This window comes from Notamacropus eugenii, chromosome 6 (genome assembly GCF_028372415.1).
Source record: "Notamacropus eugenii isolate mMacEug1 chromosome 6, mMacEug1.pri_v2, whole genome shotgun sequence".
Taxonomy (NCBI): Eukaryota; Metazoa; Chordata; class Mammalia; order Diprotodontia; family Macropodidae; genus Notamacropus; species Notamacropus eugenii.
Window position 1 is genome coordinate 154,105,361 of NC_092877.1, and position 17,257 is coordinate 154,122,617.

The 17,257-nt window shown below is 36.8% G+C and overlaps 1 long non-coding RNA gene across 1 annotated transcript in view; it reads left to right on the forward strand.

The window, feature by feature from the left end:
• Positions 1 to 16,122, forward strand: part of LOC140511985 (uncharacterized) — a 35,163-nt gene extending 19,041 nt beyond the window's left edge. Inside the window, exon 3 of the long non-coding RNA XR_011969741.1 lies at positions 7,908 to 16,122. This is a non-coding gene — a long non-coding RNA (uncharacterized lncRNA). The remainder of the gene's footprint in view (positions 1 to 7,907) is intronic.
• The last annotated feature ends 1,135 nt before the right edge of the window (positions 16,123 to 17,257 follow it).

A 17,257-nucleotide genomic window follows, 5' to 3' on the forward strand; every position in this document is an offset into this window, starting at 1 on the left:
ACATTGATCATTCCCTAACTGGCCTGAGTCTCAGTTACTTTGTGTCTAAAATTGATAGCATAAATCTTACTACTTTGTTCACAGTGTTGTGAGGAAAGTACTTTCTGAGCCACAAAGCACCTATGTTATTATTTTTTGCTTCTTCTTTTTATAAATCATCATTCTTCCTTTGTGGTGATGTATTTAGGCAATATATGATTGAGACTTTTGATGTTCAGAACTATCCTTGATGAAAGGGGGAGAAGGTGGCTCCTGACCAGACACTGCCTATGAGCAAGGGATGTGTGGGAAGGAAGCCAAGACACAGAAAATCCTGAGCTGCTGTAAGTGGAATGGGAGCAGAGATCAGAGCTATGTCTTTTTGAACATAAGCCAAGACTAAAACAAACTGTACAGAAAATTGTATTTTCCAATATCATCATGCCTAGAAACATTTCTGTCCTGTTGATTCACTTGAAGAATATTTTGATTTGTAGTGCTTGAATTGGAGATTAATATTTAATAATAGTTTTGTTGGTCAAATTACATAGTTAAGGTTTTTTAGAATTTAAAATAAAAACCAGAAAGACATATTCCTGTACAAAGGTATATTTTTTAGTGTGATGTTGTTTATAGAAGGTAAATTATACATTAAAAGAGAAATCTTTTCATTTACATCCACCCAGAGGATACAAGTGTGTAGCAGATTAGAACTCATGGAACAGTACACGCTTCGTTGCTTTTAAATCTACTTACATGAAGTTGCATCAGCTTGGGGGGTATTAGGGGGTGGGGGGTACAGGAAGGAATCATCATGAATTACAGTAGCTAAAGGTTGTTGACCTAAAATATAGGTCTCATGAAATAGATAAATATGATCTGTGTGACAGAAAATGATTAAATGAAAGGACTTAATGATCCTTCTTAGCCATCTAAGCTACTAGATTATTAATTACTCTAGTTATACTGTGGAGTATTGCCACTCTATGTTCCATCTCATTATACTGGGTAGAGCAGATAAAAGAGGATCTTACTGAGAAGAGATAAAGAGAACAGAAAAGTCATATATATGTAATGCGTTCCATAATACTGAAAATTGATTCTGAAAACATGCTTTCTTAATTAAACTTTGATTTATTATATGCTCCATTTTATGTATTTAAAGACTAACAAAATATTTGCCTGTTATGCACACAGTAGGTGCATAATAATTATTCCCTAATGGTAGTTAAGTAGAAACAATATGGCATGGTGGAATGTTAGGGGTGAAGGTGGGGGCCTTTGTTCAAATCTCTTTCTACCATTGTATGACCTTGGGCAATCTAGGCACCAGTTTCCTTATCTATAAAATGAGGAGGTTAAATGAGATTCTTAACCTTTTCTTTGTCATGGGACCTTTTGGCCATCTCACAGACTCCTTTTCAGAATAATTTTTGGCTATTTTAAAAAATTATTAATTGAAAGGAATACTAGATTTTAGTTAGATGTTAGTGAAAATAAACATATAATTTTGTTCTTGTCCAATTTAACAGACCTCTTGAAATCTAGCCAGGGAGCTCTTAAGAGTCTGTAGATTCCAAGTTAAGAACTGGATTAGATAATCTCTGGGGCCCTTCTTAGCTATAACCCTGATTATATAATTATTCAGAGCAGTAGCAAACTAGGCAGTGAAGTTGCAAGCTAAATCTTAAAAGGAAACCTTGAATCACAATATGAAGAATCTAAGTAGATGAAGGAATTTTATGATAAAGGCAACAAGGAGCTGCCATAGAGTTTTGAGAAGTTTAGCAAGAGTAATAGGTGTTGGGACTAGAATCATTATAAAGTGAATGGAAAAGTAGGATGACATTTGAGAGATCTTGCCAATGTAGAATTGGCGAGAATGGCAAATGAATGGACTCAGGTTTTGAGGGAGAGGGAAAGGTCAAAGATGACTTAAATTTGTACCTGGGTAACTTGTAGGGTTGTGGTGACATTTAAAGAAACAGGGAAGTTAGGAGGAAGGATAGGCTTAAGAAAAGAAAATGGTCAGTCATCTTTGGGATAGCCATCACTTTGGAATATGCTGAGTTTGAAGTGTTTCTGAGAGAGCTTTGAAAAGATAGTGGAAGTGTGGGAGTGCCCTAGAGATGTGGGGTAGCTATAGGTTTGGGGTAACTATCAGCATAGAGTTAATAGCTGAAACCACCAAAGTAGATAAGATTAATAAAAGAAAGAATACAATGAAATAGAAGACTCAGGGCAAATCTTGGTGGAGGTTCATACAAAGGATGGGAGGTAGAAGAGGAAATGTTAAGGATATGGGTAGGAAGAGAAGAGAAGACCAGTAACATAGAACTGAATGAAAGAGGGAGGAAGTGTACACCAATCTCAGAGAACAAAGAAAGGACAAGGAAAATGGAAAAGTCACTGAATTTTGCAATTAAATCTGTAAGACAAATATTTCTAGTAGAGTGGTGAATTCAGAAGCCAGATTCCAGGGATCTGATATGGAAGTAGATGCAGAAAGTATAGACGACTTTTTGTAGAAATTCAGTTCTAGAGGGCAAGAGACAAATAAGCTAATTTAATGGTGCAGGAAGATCAAGGAAAGGTGTTTTTAATTTTGTTTTTAATGATGTAGAAGACCAGAAGATGTAAGTACATTTGTAGACCTAAGGGAGGAGACAGTATAGAAGGAGAGATTAGAGATGAGGAGGGGATAGAGGGAATGTCAATGGAAAAAAAGTGCTTGGAGTAGATGAGATCACAGACAAAAGCAAAGAGGTATTAGTCTTATTAAGAAGAAAGTCCATCTCATCCTTAGTCTAGAGGGAAGGAAGAAAAATGGGGGAAAGTAGTAAGAGATTTTTAAAGACTGGAGTAAGGGCAGGTAAATGGTGCAGTGGATAGAGTACTGGCCTGGAGTGAGGAAGACTTGAGTTTGAATCTGGCCTTAGATACTGGATCCTTGGGCAAATCACTTAACCCTGTTTGCCTCAGTTTCCTCATCTGTAAAATGTGCTGGAGAAGAAAATGACAAACCACTTCAATATCTTTGCCAAAAAACACCAAATGGGGTCACAGAGAGTCTGATGATGGAAATGACTAAACAACAGTGGAGTAAGGGTGATGAGGGAACTAACAACAAATTGCTTCAATCTTTCCAGTAAAGTAGGTGGTAAGATCATCTACTGCAAAGGAGGAAATGGAGGCAGAAATGCATTAGAGGAAAAAAGGGATGATTTAGAACAGCTGCTCTAGGACATATAATAGGAAGTCATTCCATCAGAGATAAAAGTATTGATACTGTTTTAAAGGTACAAGTGAGATAAGACTGCATAACTTAGTAGACTCAGCACAATTTCATGATCTCCACAGCAATGTTCTATAGCTTGGAAACAGAAAAGAAGGCAAGAATTAGGGGTTGCCCTGACGAGGAAGGGCAGGAAAAGAAGAGAGATAAGGGATTCAAGAAGAGAATGATACCTTGTTGCAATGATTGGCAGTATGGTCAAGAGTGTGAAGGAAGGAGTAGGAAGACCAAAGAGGATGAACCGCCATGATGGAAGAGAGCAGTTATCAACAGACCAGTGTTCATAAAAAGGTCAAAGAGGAGGTTTAAGAGAAATGAGGCAGATTGGGAAGGACGGAGAAATGTGTTGGAAGGCAGGAGAATTCCAGAGTTCAAGGTCTTGGAGGTAGAATCACTCACAGTAGGTGTGTCCAAGGGTATAACCACACTTCTTTGAGTGATTGAAGTAGAGAGAAAATAGATATTGTAGGTGTTGGGAATGATGAAGACCTGAGAGGTTGGGATACTATATGAATCATCAGTAAGCTTAAATAAGTAGTCAGAAACACCTGCGTTATGTAGAAATGAATTTAGTGCCCATTACCACTAGCGTTTTTTATTCCATAAATGTTGCTGTATAACCATGGTCAAGTTTCTTACCTTCTCTGAGTATTTTTATTTTTCTCTGTAAAATTAGGAATGATACTACCTATGAATTTCAACTCAATATATTCCAGTGGTTCCCCATTATTTCCAGGATCAAAATTTTATGTTAAAATCTTCTAGCTTTTCACAACCTAGTACTCGTCTTCTGACACGTTCCCTTTCACACATTTTATAATCAAGTTATTTGATATTCTTTGCATGTAACACTCCACTTCCTTCTGATTCTCCATTTGCATTGACATTCTCCTCTCTCTGCAATGCTCTCCTTCCTCACCTTCAATTCATAGCTTCCTTGGTAAGCTAGCCCTGGAGGCCTTTTGCCAGTCTTCTTTGAGATTACCTTCCATTCACAATATGTATACCTCCTATATCCATAGTTATTTACACATCAACTCCCCTTTTAGAATGTGAGCTTCTGGAGAGCAGAGACCTTATTTGGACTGTTCTTTGTTTGTCTTAGTGCTTAGCCAAAGTTTGCACTTAATAAATTATTTATTGACTTATTGACCGATATGGCCCAATTAATCCTATTAAAAATGATACTGAATTAAAGAAAAATAAATTAAGAATGGTGATGGGTATTATCTGATTCTTTTACTCTCTGGATCCTGGCAGATGTATAGTTCTACTTTTTAAGAGTTCTATTTTGTGTTCTAGCTTTTTTCTTTTCAATTTTATGGTGGTGGTGTCTGAATCACATCAACTACCTGCTGTAAAAGCTTTAATATCATCCCATCAGATGAAAAAAGGCTAACGGGCACAATTCTTTCATCAGCACTAAATCAAAACTGGGAAAGTCCTTCATTATCCCCCAGTGATGATAGACATTGATGTGTCTTTGCCGCTAGCTTTGTCATGGGTGCTGCTTCCCCTGCCACTAGCCACAGGACTATTTGTTGATCCAAATGGACAATGACACATAAATTATTTCAACATAAATTCTCTTGATCCCTATTTTGGGGGTTCTGTGTGATGGTGAGGGAGAGAATAAGTGTTCGGTGTGCTTTTTGCTAAGTGACCCATAAAAAGCATTCATTTCTCAATATATTTATGAGTATTGTTCAGAACTGTGCAATACACTTAAAAGGTATGTGTGTGTGTGTGTGTGTGTATGTATATGTGTGTGTGTGTTTTGGCTAAAGACTAAATATACACTAATGACTGAGGCAGGAAGAAAACATTTAGTAAAAGTAGGAGAGGGAGACTATGTTACAATAGCAGCACAGGAGAGTTGAGAGGTCTGGGTTCCAGTTCTGTTTTTGCCATTAAAGGAAATCATTGTATTTCTTGGGCTCAGTTTCTTGATCTATGTAGATAAAGAAATGACCCTCCACTTGTACAGTGGGTCCCCAAGATAAGGCTGGCTAGGTTCAATATCTACTCAAAAATGTAGCTCACAAGCCCCTACTGGTGTGTTTCCACTTACTGCTCAGATAGAAGAGATATTTGATTCAAAGCAAAGACATTTGATGAAATAGCATAGTAAGTAAAGTGGGATAAAAATATTCGCCCCCATAAGCCAGGTACATGCTTTTCTTAAAAAAAACACACTTAGTGGGAAGATTTGAATACTCGTATGGGAGAACACATATAGGGAACTATACATGTAAGACCTATACATCAAGAGGAGCACACATAGGGAATGTGTGATCATCCTTGGAGGAGCAACTAATGTCACTGACACTGCATAGACATTAATGTCCTCTGGTAAGACCCTCTTTCTATTGATTCTATATTGATCTCCTCTGAGTATGTAGCCTCTGATGGATTTTTGGAACATGTATAGTTTCTGCTGTGTACTGTTCCCTGTTGATTATGTATTCCCTCATAGAACTTCTCTTCTCTTCTAACTTCTGGCATCAGTTGGAGTTCTCAGTTGAGGTGCTGTATCTCCCTCATAAAAGGAGGGGAAAATCTCCGATATCCCTCTTTTAGCTTGCATGACTCTTTAAAATGTCAAGGACCCCAATACAGCTAGCCATCAGAAGAAGAAAACAAAACAAAACGCCAATGACTTGTCCTCCCAAGTGAAGCTCTGTAGTTTTCTCTGAACTTTCATGGGATGGGCATTTCCTCTGTAAAAGGAGATTACTTGCCAGAAGCAAAACTATTTGGCATAAAGCACCAGAGCTACTCCAGCTAGTGAGTGTCTTTAGACAAGTCTATTTTAAAAAATATATATATATGTGTGTGTGTGTGTGTGTGTGTGTGTGTGTATACATGTGTATACACACACACACACATATATTTCTCAGTCAACAAGAGCCAGGTATTGATTGGTTAGAGGCTTCATTCTGACATTTGGTCATAAAGTCCATATCCTACCTTAATTTCTGATTGAGGAACTACTCCTGATCAACTGTAAGATTCTTCTAGTTTTTCATGTAGAGGAGTGCAAGTGGAAGACAGCATAGCAATAAAACAAAGCATTATCAAAAAGGCAGGCAAGTACAACTGGGAAAGAGGAAGACAATACCCTACTCTCTGGGCTGAGTTTTGTTCCTAAACTACATATATGTATATATTAATGTAGTCTATGGCAATCTTATCTATAGAACTTTGGAATTGGACCGTCCAGCAAAGCATGCCCTCGTTAGAGAAGGTGATGTCCTCTATGAGCAAACCAAAATTGAAGTAGCTCAAAAGAAATGTGAGATGTGCTAAATTAGAGAATTCAGCCCAAATATCCACATGGGCCATTTGTGCCCTGACCTGTGGTAGAGCATTCTGAGCTCAGATTGGTCTGATCAGTCACAATTGGAAGCCTTGTAACTTGACTGTAACATAATGATGTAATTTTGGACTTCTTCTAGAGCAAAGGACCACAACCAACTAACTCACTATGGCAATCAAGGACCTTACCTTCATATACAATGAGGATAAAGATATTCCCTTATAAAAATTGTGAACACTTCCCTCCAAGAAACAGTCATCTTCAGTTAGATAACAAGTATCCAGGGAAGAGGTACTCTTCATATAATATCAAAGAAATATGATCAGGTGGAGATATCAGTGGAGATGTTCACATTTTATACTGGGCAAGTAAGACCAGATGGGCAAAAAGTATGCTTAGACCAACATCTTATATACTATGCTAGAATAAATGTGAAATGTGAAATGAGTGGCATATTGAAGATTATCCCATAAAAACATTAAAAGAGTAGCATATCTCAGGCTTTCACATTTATGGGTAGGAGATGAATTCTTGAACAAGAAAGAGATAGAGCTATTTACAAGAGATAAAACAATTGATTATGGGCAATTGAAAAGCTTTTCATAATGTTAAGACCCAGTATAAGAAGGAAAGAAGTTGACTTGGAATAAATCTTTGTATATATTGATCAGATAACAGTTTGCTATTACATATACATACATATACACACATATACATACATGTACATATATGATGCATGTATGCACATCGATATAAATGTGTGTATTTATGCCTGATGTACACATATATACATATAGATATATACACATGCCTGTTTGTTGTATACATGTACACATATCAACCAAAAGTCATTCTTCCAGAGATAAGTAGTCTCAAAAAATATGAACAGTCTTCAAATAAAAAATTTAGAACTATTCATAACCAGATGAGAGAATGTTCCAAATCACTAAATAGTAAGAGAAATTCACATTACAATTGTCAAACATGACAAAAGATGGGAAGTCAATGATCAGGAAGTTGTGGGAAGATTAATAACAGTAATGTGTTGTTGTAAAACTGTGAATTAGTTCAACATTTTGGAAAGCAATTTGGAATTAAACAAAGTGGTAAAAATCTCTATCCCCTTTGACTCAGAGATTTTACTGAAAGTTCTATTCCCCAAGAAGGCCACTGACAAAAAGAAGGGCAACATATATACTAAAATTTCTATAGCGGTATCTTTGTGGTGGCAAAGATGTGGAAACAGAATAAATTCCTAACAACACAGGAATGGTTAAGCAAATTGTGGTACATAATTAAATGTTACTCTCATAGGAGAAATTATTAACATGAAGAATACAGAGAAACATAGAATGATTCTACAGCTGACATAGAGAAAAGCAAGCAGGGACAAGAAAATGATATGCACAATCATTACAACGATGCAAATGGAAAGTTCTGTAAATTGCAAAGACCAAACTTGAAAAGACACCTTCCACTACTCCTTTGTAGAGAGGCATGAGGTCCACAGGTATGGAATGTTGCAATATGTGATATTGACTAATTTTGTTGATTTTTTTCTCTTCCTTTTTAAAAAAAAGTATTTGGGAGAGGGAGATCAAAGTATATAGGTGGGAATCTTGTTGTAAAAATGTATCAAAAAAAGCCTTAAAAATATAAAAACTTCACCACTAGGATGACCTAGCTATACACCTTGTCATAACAGTCTGTAAAAGGATACAGTTAGGTCTCTGAAAGCCAGTGTTTTTCAAGAAAGAAGGGTAAAGAATTGTTAGTTGATGAAAAATCAAAGAGCCAGACTTTTTAGTAAAATGTAAACTCTTTGAAAAGACTAATTTCATTTTTGTTTCTATATTCCCCTGCACCTAGTTGTATTGTTAGTGTATTTTTGCATAAAGGGTTAATATATTTTTGATTAAGGGAAGATCTTTCCCATCTATTAATAGGCCCATGTGACCCAACTTAAGTCATAGGATAGCCTGAGTCCCATGAGTCTAAGTCACATGAAACAGGAAGGGGTGAAGCAGGAAGGGTAGAACAGGAAGAGGCAGGGCTAGAACAGAGATGAGAGGAAATTGGGCAGAGCAGTCAGAACAGAGGGAGAGAGGAAGCAGGAAGCTGCCTGTGAGTTTTCATTTGTGGGAAGGCCCCAGAAAGGGGGAAGGGTTGGGGCTGGGGTTGCCCTCTGCATTGTTATTGTGTATAGATTTCTTTGTAGTAACAAAGTAACTATCATAGTTGTGGTGGATTTGGCTTTCTGGTGTCTGGATAAATGTTTTGGTTCTGTCTTCCATGTGGAGTCTGTTGTATTTTGTGATTCAGAACTGTACCAGATGGGTTGTATTGTGTTGGTTCTATACTAGTATATTTCCTAAATAGTAAGCCCTTAAAAATGTTTGTTTGGTTGAATTGAAATGGTTATCTACTTCTTCCTTAGTGGCATAGAGTTACATTTACCATGTCTCTGACAAAGTATCCAGGAACACTGTATCTGAAAGTTACTCAAGAAATGCACAATGCAGGCTCAGATTCAATCCAGCTCAGACACAGTCTAGCTGGGATTCTATCTGGCCCGCTTGTGAATACAAGCGTTACAAATGCTTAGGCTCCTTAAGAGGCAACCCAATTTGGCGAATCCTTAATAAACTTTATTTTCTTTGGCTTTAAGAATTCATTCGAGTCTAATTCATTCGAGCACGACCCAGACTGTCGGTATTTTGGGGTCCCTTCACCCCTGCACCTCCTCATTTGTGGTTCCCTGACTGGGAAAAGCTGCTAATCTCAAGTTCTTCTGCTCAAACTGGAAGGGCACTTACTCGGACCAGGCTAAAGTTTTTGAGACTCTGAAAACTAATTTGACCACCACTCCATCACTAGATCTACCCAATCTGGGAAAACCTTTCATTCTGCATGTTGATGAAAGGACAGGACAGGCTTTGGGAGTCTTAACCCATTCCTTAGGACCTGATCCCAGGCCAGTTGATGTTTTTATTTACTTACTCAAAATATGCTTTCCTTGTTCTACATACCTGTGGAGCAATCTGGAAAGAAAGGGGATATCTGACTGGGAAAAACTCCCCTATCAAACATGCCCTTCTATGTTTTGGCCTTGCCACAGTCATCTTTAATTCTCTCCAGAGAAATTATCTTTTATACCAGGGAAATTGTCTTTTCTTTATACTCCTTTTGTACCTGCTTGGTGTGTTTGCCTAACGTCCTTGCCAGGTTTGTCTTTTCTAGAGTGCAAGCAGATGACAGCCCATGCTGCAAACCAACCTCCGTCTGCATCCAAGGTCTCCAGCCCACTGAATTTGGCACCACCCAGATTCTGAAGGCTGACCTCTTGAACAGGACCCATCAAAGCAGGGACAGCTCTACACCCCTTGCCAGCAGGAAGAAGTTTCAGAAGCTGAGACCTTCACCCTTTACCCCAAAAGAATTTGGGTTCAATCTGTTTGAGGGGGAAATGATGAGGTTCAGACTCTGGGAGCCTCCTTGAGCTCCCCTTGAATCTTCCCACTTAATCTGGCCTTTCTTACTCAAATCTAATCTTCCCATTTGTTCCGCAGTCTCAGGAAGCCCATGGGCTTTTCATTATCATTTCAGGTCTCTTGCACTCCCCACTCTTGATCCCATCAAAACCCCATGCCCCAGGCTGCCGACCACTCTCATCAAGATCTATATCCATTTCCATACTGCCCCTATCAAGATCTCTGGATTGCCCCACATGCTTGGCACCTAGGTGCCCCCTAGTCTGCCTCCTAGTCTGTCTCTTGATAGCCTCCAGGTGTTTCCAGCCTTTGACCCTCCTTGGACTTCTCCTCAAGACCCTTCCTAAACCCCTCCTCCCATCACCCTGGACTACCAGACCACCCCCCCACCCCCACCCCCCCCAGATCCCTCCTATACTCTTTTCTGTATTTAAATTCCATCTTGCCTCCATGAAGGCGCTCAGATTCAATCCAGCTCAGACCCTGTCTAGCTGGGATTCTGTCTGGCCAGCTTGTGAATACAAGCATTACAAATCCTTAGGCTCCTTAAGAGGCAACCCAATTTGGCGAATCCTTAATAAACTTTGTTTTCTTTGGCTTTAAAAAAAAAAAGAAAAAAGAAATGCACAATGCATTCCCTTTTTGTAGGTGGCAATTTCCTGTTGAAGTTTGGTGAATAAAGTCAAGTGTTAAACTTTTCTGATTTTTTAAAAAAATGCATGCAGTGATGGTCAACAGAGAAACATTCCAAAGATAATAGGAAAAGCAAGATACTTGGGAATATGTGCATGAAAATTTCATAATTTAAGGTTAATAACTGGTGACACTAAAATTTCTTATTTTTAATTCTTTCATTATAAACACAGCTGGGTTGCACATTTTCTTCTTCTATGATTTAGGAAAGAATATATTTAAAAAAACCTCAGAGACATTGAGAATTGATGAACTTAAGATTTATTCATACATTGAAGAAATGTGATCCATACATTATTTTAGTTACAAATTTTGGCCCATACTTTTCTGGGTGTTATATAGTCTAAGAGAGGTAGGTCACACTGAGCTAAAGAGTATGGAGTAAATATGAGCAGAAGATGTCCTTTCCCAAGAACCTTCAAATGGATATTTCTTTCTTATCCAACTGATCTTTTAGAGCTTGGACTATGTAATATAGAAGTTTAAAAGTATTATTTTCCTTTACCCTCAGTGGAAAATCCAGTCACCAGACATTTCTTTAGAGAAAACAAACAATTTTGGTACAAATGACTAGGCAAGCACTCTATTATTTCATGTAATTCAATCCAATGTCAAATAAATCTTATGTTAACTGAAGTGGTCAAAGTTTGCATATGGTGCCATCTAACCTTTTTGATCCATGCCCTTTTCTCATCTCCTTGACATCTGACCAACTTATTCCTACCACCAAATAATAATGTGTTCCATTCTTACTCATTTCTACTAAGCTAGTAGCTATTAAGATATGACTCTTTTCTGTGGGTAGATGGATTTTGACAAGGGACTCTTTACTACAAAAACACTACCAATTAATTCAAGTTAAAATGGTAGACAGGCAACAATGATGGAATAGGGCTAATATATGGAGATAGGTATCAGCTTATCACTTCCTGAAATCAGTTTATATTTACTATGGATTTTCTACCTAAAAGATCAACTCAGAGTGAAGTTTAAGGTCAGAGAATAAGGTATTCAGTCTATCTTAATTTTTCTCTGGTCCAACTCAAATTAATTGAACAAAATTTCAGTATAATAAAACACCCTACAAACCACAAATCTACAACTCTCTAAAAACCACAAATCTGCATATTTAGGTCACTGACTTTTCAGCATTATTAAGGATAGGGATTGGATCTTTTTTCTTTATTCTTTACTATTCAGATCTTATACATGAATATTGCCAAATTACCATTATTATAAATTATGACTGATCCATTTTTCTGTTTTAGCAATCACATAAACATCAAACAAAAGGTCTTAGATTCATTGTCCCTGCATACTCCTCTCTGGAAATATCTATAATGTATTTTTAAACCCTGAGATAAAAGAAGGGAAAAAGACCCTGTTGTACAAAAATATTTATAGCAGCTCTTTTTGTGGTGACCAAGAATTGGAAATCAAAGGAATGCCCATCAGTTGGGGAATGACTAAACAAGCTGTGGTATATGATTATAATAGATTATTGTGCTATGAGAAAGGTGAAGCAGGATGATTTCAGGTAAACCTGGAAGGTCTTACATGAATTAATGCTTACTGAAGTGAATAGAACCAGGAAAATATTGTACATACTGTAGCAACGTTATTTAATGAAGAACTATGAATGACTTAGCTATTCTCAGCAATACAATGATCCAAGATAATCCCAAAGGACTAATGATGAAGCATGCTATCGTTATTATATAATATATATAATATCATATTTTTCTATCTAATCATTATCATACTATCTGTATGATATTGATATAAGAATTGATATTAATTGAATACAGACTGAAGCATACCATTTTTCACTTTCATTTTTTTCTTTTATTCGAGTCTTATACAAAATGACTAATATCAAAATGTTTTATATAAATTCACATCTATAACCTACATCTGATTGCTTACCATTTCAGGAAGGGAAGAGAGGGAAGGAAGGAGAGAATTTGGAACTCAAAACTTTAAATAAAACTGCTTACAAATGGGGAAAAAAAACCCTGGGATATATCTGGTATTATAGTATCAACTCCTGGAATGTTATATAGGACAATAAATTCCTGATTATACCATGGGAAACAAGTCATAATGAGTAAAAAAAAATGAGTTGTGTTTTCTCTTTTCATAGGATATCCACCTCTTTCTTTTATTTCAAAAATAAAATAAGTTTTGATTATCATTTGTTCCCATGGAGTTGATTTAGTCTTTAACACAGGAAATCTAAACCTTTTTTGGTGGGCCCTTTGGCAATCTAGTGAAGCCCATGGTTCTCCTCAAAAATAATGTTTTTAAATGTATAAAATAAAATGATTACAAAGAACACTAATTATATTGAAATACAGTTATCAAAGAGGTTTAACAAGTTCATGGACCCCAGCTTAAGAAACACTGCTTTAAAACTTTAAATTATGCCAAAATAAAAGAGGAATATGATTGTATTTTATAGTATCTATATCATCTCATGATGGTCAAGTGGTTATTTTTCATCACTCCCATCAGAAAAGCAGATCCAAATGACATTACAATATTGATTTTCAATATGAGACACCTTACAGTACAGTTATTGTGGGACTTTGGTGCATACCTAGATCACCTAAAATGGAGGCAACCATGTTGGAGAAGCCAAGGACCTACAGCTGGATGAAGACATCTTTTAGTCCCATGATTCTAGGAAAAGACATTTTACAGTCTCCTACCACAAAGGGAAGAACAATCCCTTTCCACTGACCACGTGGGCAGAACTGATTTTGTCTTTAAATCTAACTGACATGGGCACAGTAGCTCTCTGTCTCTTTCTCTTTCTCTCTCTCTCTCTCCCTCTCTCTCTCCTTTCCTCCCTCCCTCCCTCTCTCCTACCCCTCTCAGCATGAATTTACTTATCTATGAACCTGTACACATGCTTCCCCCTAGTATATGATAAACACCTTGAGGACAGACACTGTTTTGCTTTCCTTTGTTTTCTTGTCTTTGAATTCCCTGAGGTTTTTTTCTCAGAATCCTGCCATATGAGAATTTGCACTATAAGGAGTAACCTTGGAGCCAAGATCCCAGGCATGATGTTGCCAGTCTATTGGGAAAGCCCTGAGAAGGCAAAATTCTGGGAAGCAAAGAGAGATGGGGGAAAGGGAATTTTGAAGTTGGAACTTGGTTGGTCTACTGCTCTTTAGGAACTGAGTTAAGTTGTGAACCTAATTTTCCCTCCCCTCCCCAGACACTGAGGGGTTATGGAGGATTATGTCCCCTGGGTCTTGGGAGGAGGATGCTTATCTTTGTTCTTGCTATACCTTTGAAAAAAAGAGAATCTGGAACCATGTGTCTTCTCTCTCTAAGTTGGACACCAGAAGACCAGGATCCATTCTTCCCAAGTGCTTGCCAATTCCATCCTGCTCACATGAGGAACACTTAGTAATCATTCTCCACCAGGGAAGAGAGTCTTATGCCAAAGGCTGCATAACTGTTTCTTTGAAACAGATCCTATGGTTATAGCAATGGTAGCAGTTTCGTTGGTCTTGATAAGTAATTATAAGATCATAGATCTGCAGGACCTTTGAGGTCATCTAATCCAACTCCATTTTAAAGATGAGAAAATTGAGGCCCAGAAAAATGGTGATGTCTCAGGTGAAACAAGTAGTGATAGAGGGAATCAGGATTCAAACTTAGGTCCTCTGACTCTAAATTCAGGGATTCTTATGGTGAACCTGCTGCTTGAATGGCATGTTTGTTGAGTTGTGAGGGTATCCATGGGTATTAGAATATTTGAATTTTCCTTGTATTCTAGATTGTGATTATGATGCTTTTGTAATATGGTCCCATGCTCCTGAATATGTTGAATAAGGAAGGCAATGTTTTAAACCTCTTTGTTTGTGTTTCCCAACCATAATGAATTTGTCATGCTTTCTTGTTTATTTTACCTCATCTCTCTTCTCCACCAAAACAAGTCATGTAACATGTATACAATCGTAGTCGTGAAATCCTATTGTTGGTAGGGCAATAGGACTTTTAAGATCTTAAGGGTTTAGGGTCAATAGGTCTACAACAAATAGTTGTCAAAGGGATTCTCCTAAATCTCTGTTAATAATAATGGGTTTGTTTTTGTGCATCTAGGGTCACAAGTTAAGACTTCTGTATACCTGTGATCTCATAGATATGGTCATTCCCTGTAATAATTAAGAGCACAATATATTTCTAATGACTAATACAGAGCAATAACTTGGCTATGACCTACCCAAATTCTTAGTCAGTGGGTTCAAAATGTCAATGGCTTTCCTCAATATTCCTTGACTTTGAAGGGATGCCAGCGGAACACACAGGTTATCAATTTCTTGTCCCTCATGCTAGCTACATCACAGCTCAACAAATTTTCCTAATTGTATATGTATACACACACATAGACATATATGTATAGATGTATGTATATGTGTATATATGTGTGTGTGTGTGTGTATATATATATATATATATCTTAATCACATTATGAAATGAAATGTTCAAGAAAGAAAGGAACCTTTGAGGTCAGCTTTTTAACTTGACTCAATAAAGCCCACAAGTGTGACCAAGGTCATACTAGTCCTCTGATTACAAATCCATCACTTTAACTACATCAAGCTAATATGCAATACATATAAATAAAATGTATATTTGTATACTGCTATAGAATTATATGTATATGTAGAGATATACTCCTAGATACATTAATTACATTTTGACAGTCCTTTGACATCAATGAGAACTCTTAAAATAACTGGAGACATAATAAAGTGTCCCCCAAACCAAGAATGATAATAATTCTCCCCCCCAAACATATTGCCATCTGACACCATGTGACAACAGGTCCAAAAAATAACCTTGTCTCTCAACCTGAGCTCAGACATGCACCAATAATTTTGTGGCAATTAGAAAAATATGCCACCTGGAATTCCTTTCTCTTTTTCACTTGACCATCCAGAGTGTAACACAAAAGGCTGCTTCAGATGGATGATTTCTCACCATTTGGCTGAGACAGAATCAAGACTGAAAACAAAACTGAAGGATAAATGAAGATCATTAGTGTAACAGAGTGGGAATGTTCTTTAATAGATTGGAGAACAGAGATGGATGAGTAAATTGCACTGTCTCCAGTTTTCAGGGCAATCACTTTCAGAGTTTGTGGTTATAGATTAATGAAACAAATGTTTCCTGTTGAACAATGAAAAACACCCAAGTGAATATTTTAAAGAAAATGTTACCATGCAGCTGGTCAAAGCTTTATCCTGTCAGTTTTGCAGCTTCTCCTCAAATAAAACTTGGTTTCTGTCTAGTTACTGTGTTATATTAAAAGTCTTATTAAAAGAGTTGGACTTTGCAAAATCAGGTTATTGTTGTCTTGTATTCAGCACCACAACCTCCTTTCTCAGTATCCTTTTCTTTGTCAGTATCCTCTCTCATCTAGATGCTTTCTCCCTCATTTGTCCTAACTCTTCAGGGACCTCTAGTTTTGTACCTTCTTTGGGTTCAGTATTTTCCTTAACCATTCTCTCCAATCAATAGTTATGCAAGAGCATCCACTATGACAGAATAGGCTATCAGGTTATCTCCATATGATCGCTGGAGAATACTAAGAACAAATATTTTGGCTTACTATCTTTTTTAGTACTCTCTATATAAATTCACGTGAAAGTTTAGATCCTCTCTGACTCAATTTAAGACTCTTTCTCCAGTTCTTTTTTAAATAAGATAACTTTAGTTTCTTCATTGTAATTTTGCTTCCTTCTGAGAATAAAACAAATTCTTTTCTATTGTTCAAATGACATTCATTTTTAGTCTTTTTAAACTTTCTCTATTTAAAGCTATTTGATTTCAAGATCCAGAAATCATTTATCTAGGTAACAAATATTTATTAATTACCTACTATGTGGCAGAAACTGTGTTAAGGTATTCAGTGGTTATAAAGATGAATAACATCCTAATTTCTACCCTCAAAGAACTTATAGTCTACGAGAGTATATGTATCATGCATATGAATGAATTCAATTATCAAACATTTATTAAAAATGTATAATGGGCTAGGTCTGTGGGATAAAAGGATAATTATGACATTTGTGTAGCTGCATCTCATTAAACACTACAAAGAAATTAAAATTAAGTAGTACTCAGAGGGCCATGGAGAGTCATATAATGGGCATGAACATGCTGATGCACACAATAAATACAGAACAATGATGAACGTTAGTGTTAAGCCTGAACACAGAATAAGGTATTTGTCAAAAGAATATGGAATTATGAAAGAAGATAGGATGGATGGTCAAGTGGAAATAGAGAAGGATATGCAGTGGATAATTCACATATTCTACTACTATCTTTATGATGTCAAGAGGAAGCAAAAAATTTTGGAAGCAAAAAAATTTCTGGTGAATTTATGGGAGGAAGTAAACAAGAGCCATAAAGTATGAGCAGGCAGGTTTGAGCTGTCATTTGGATGAGACTATT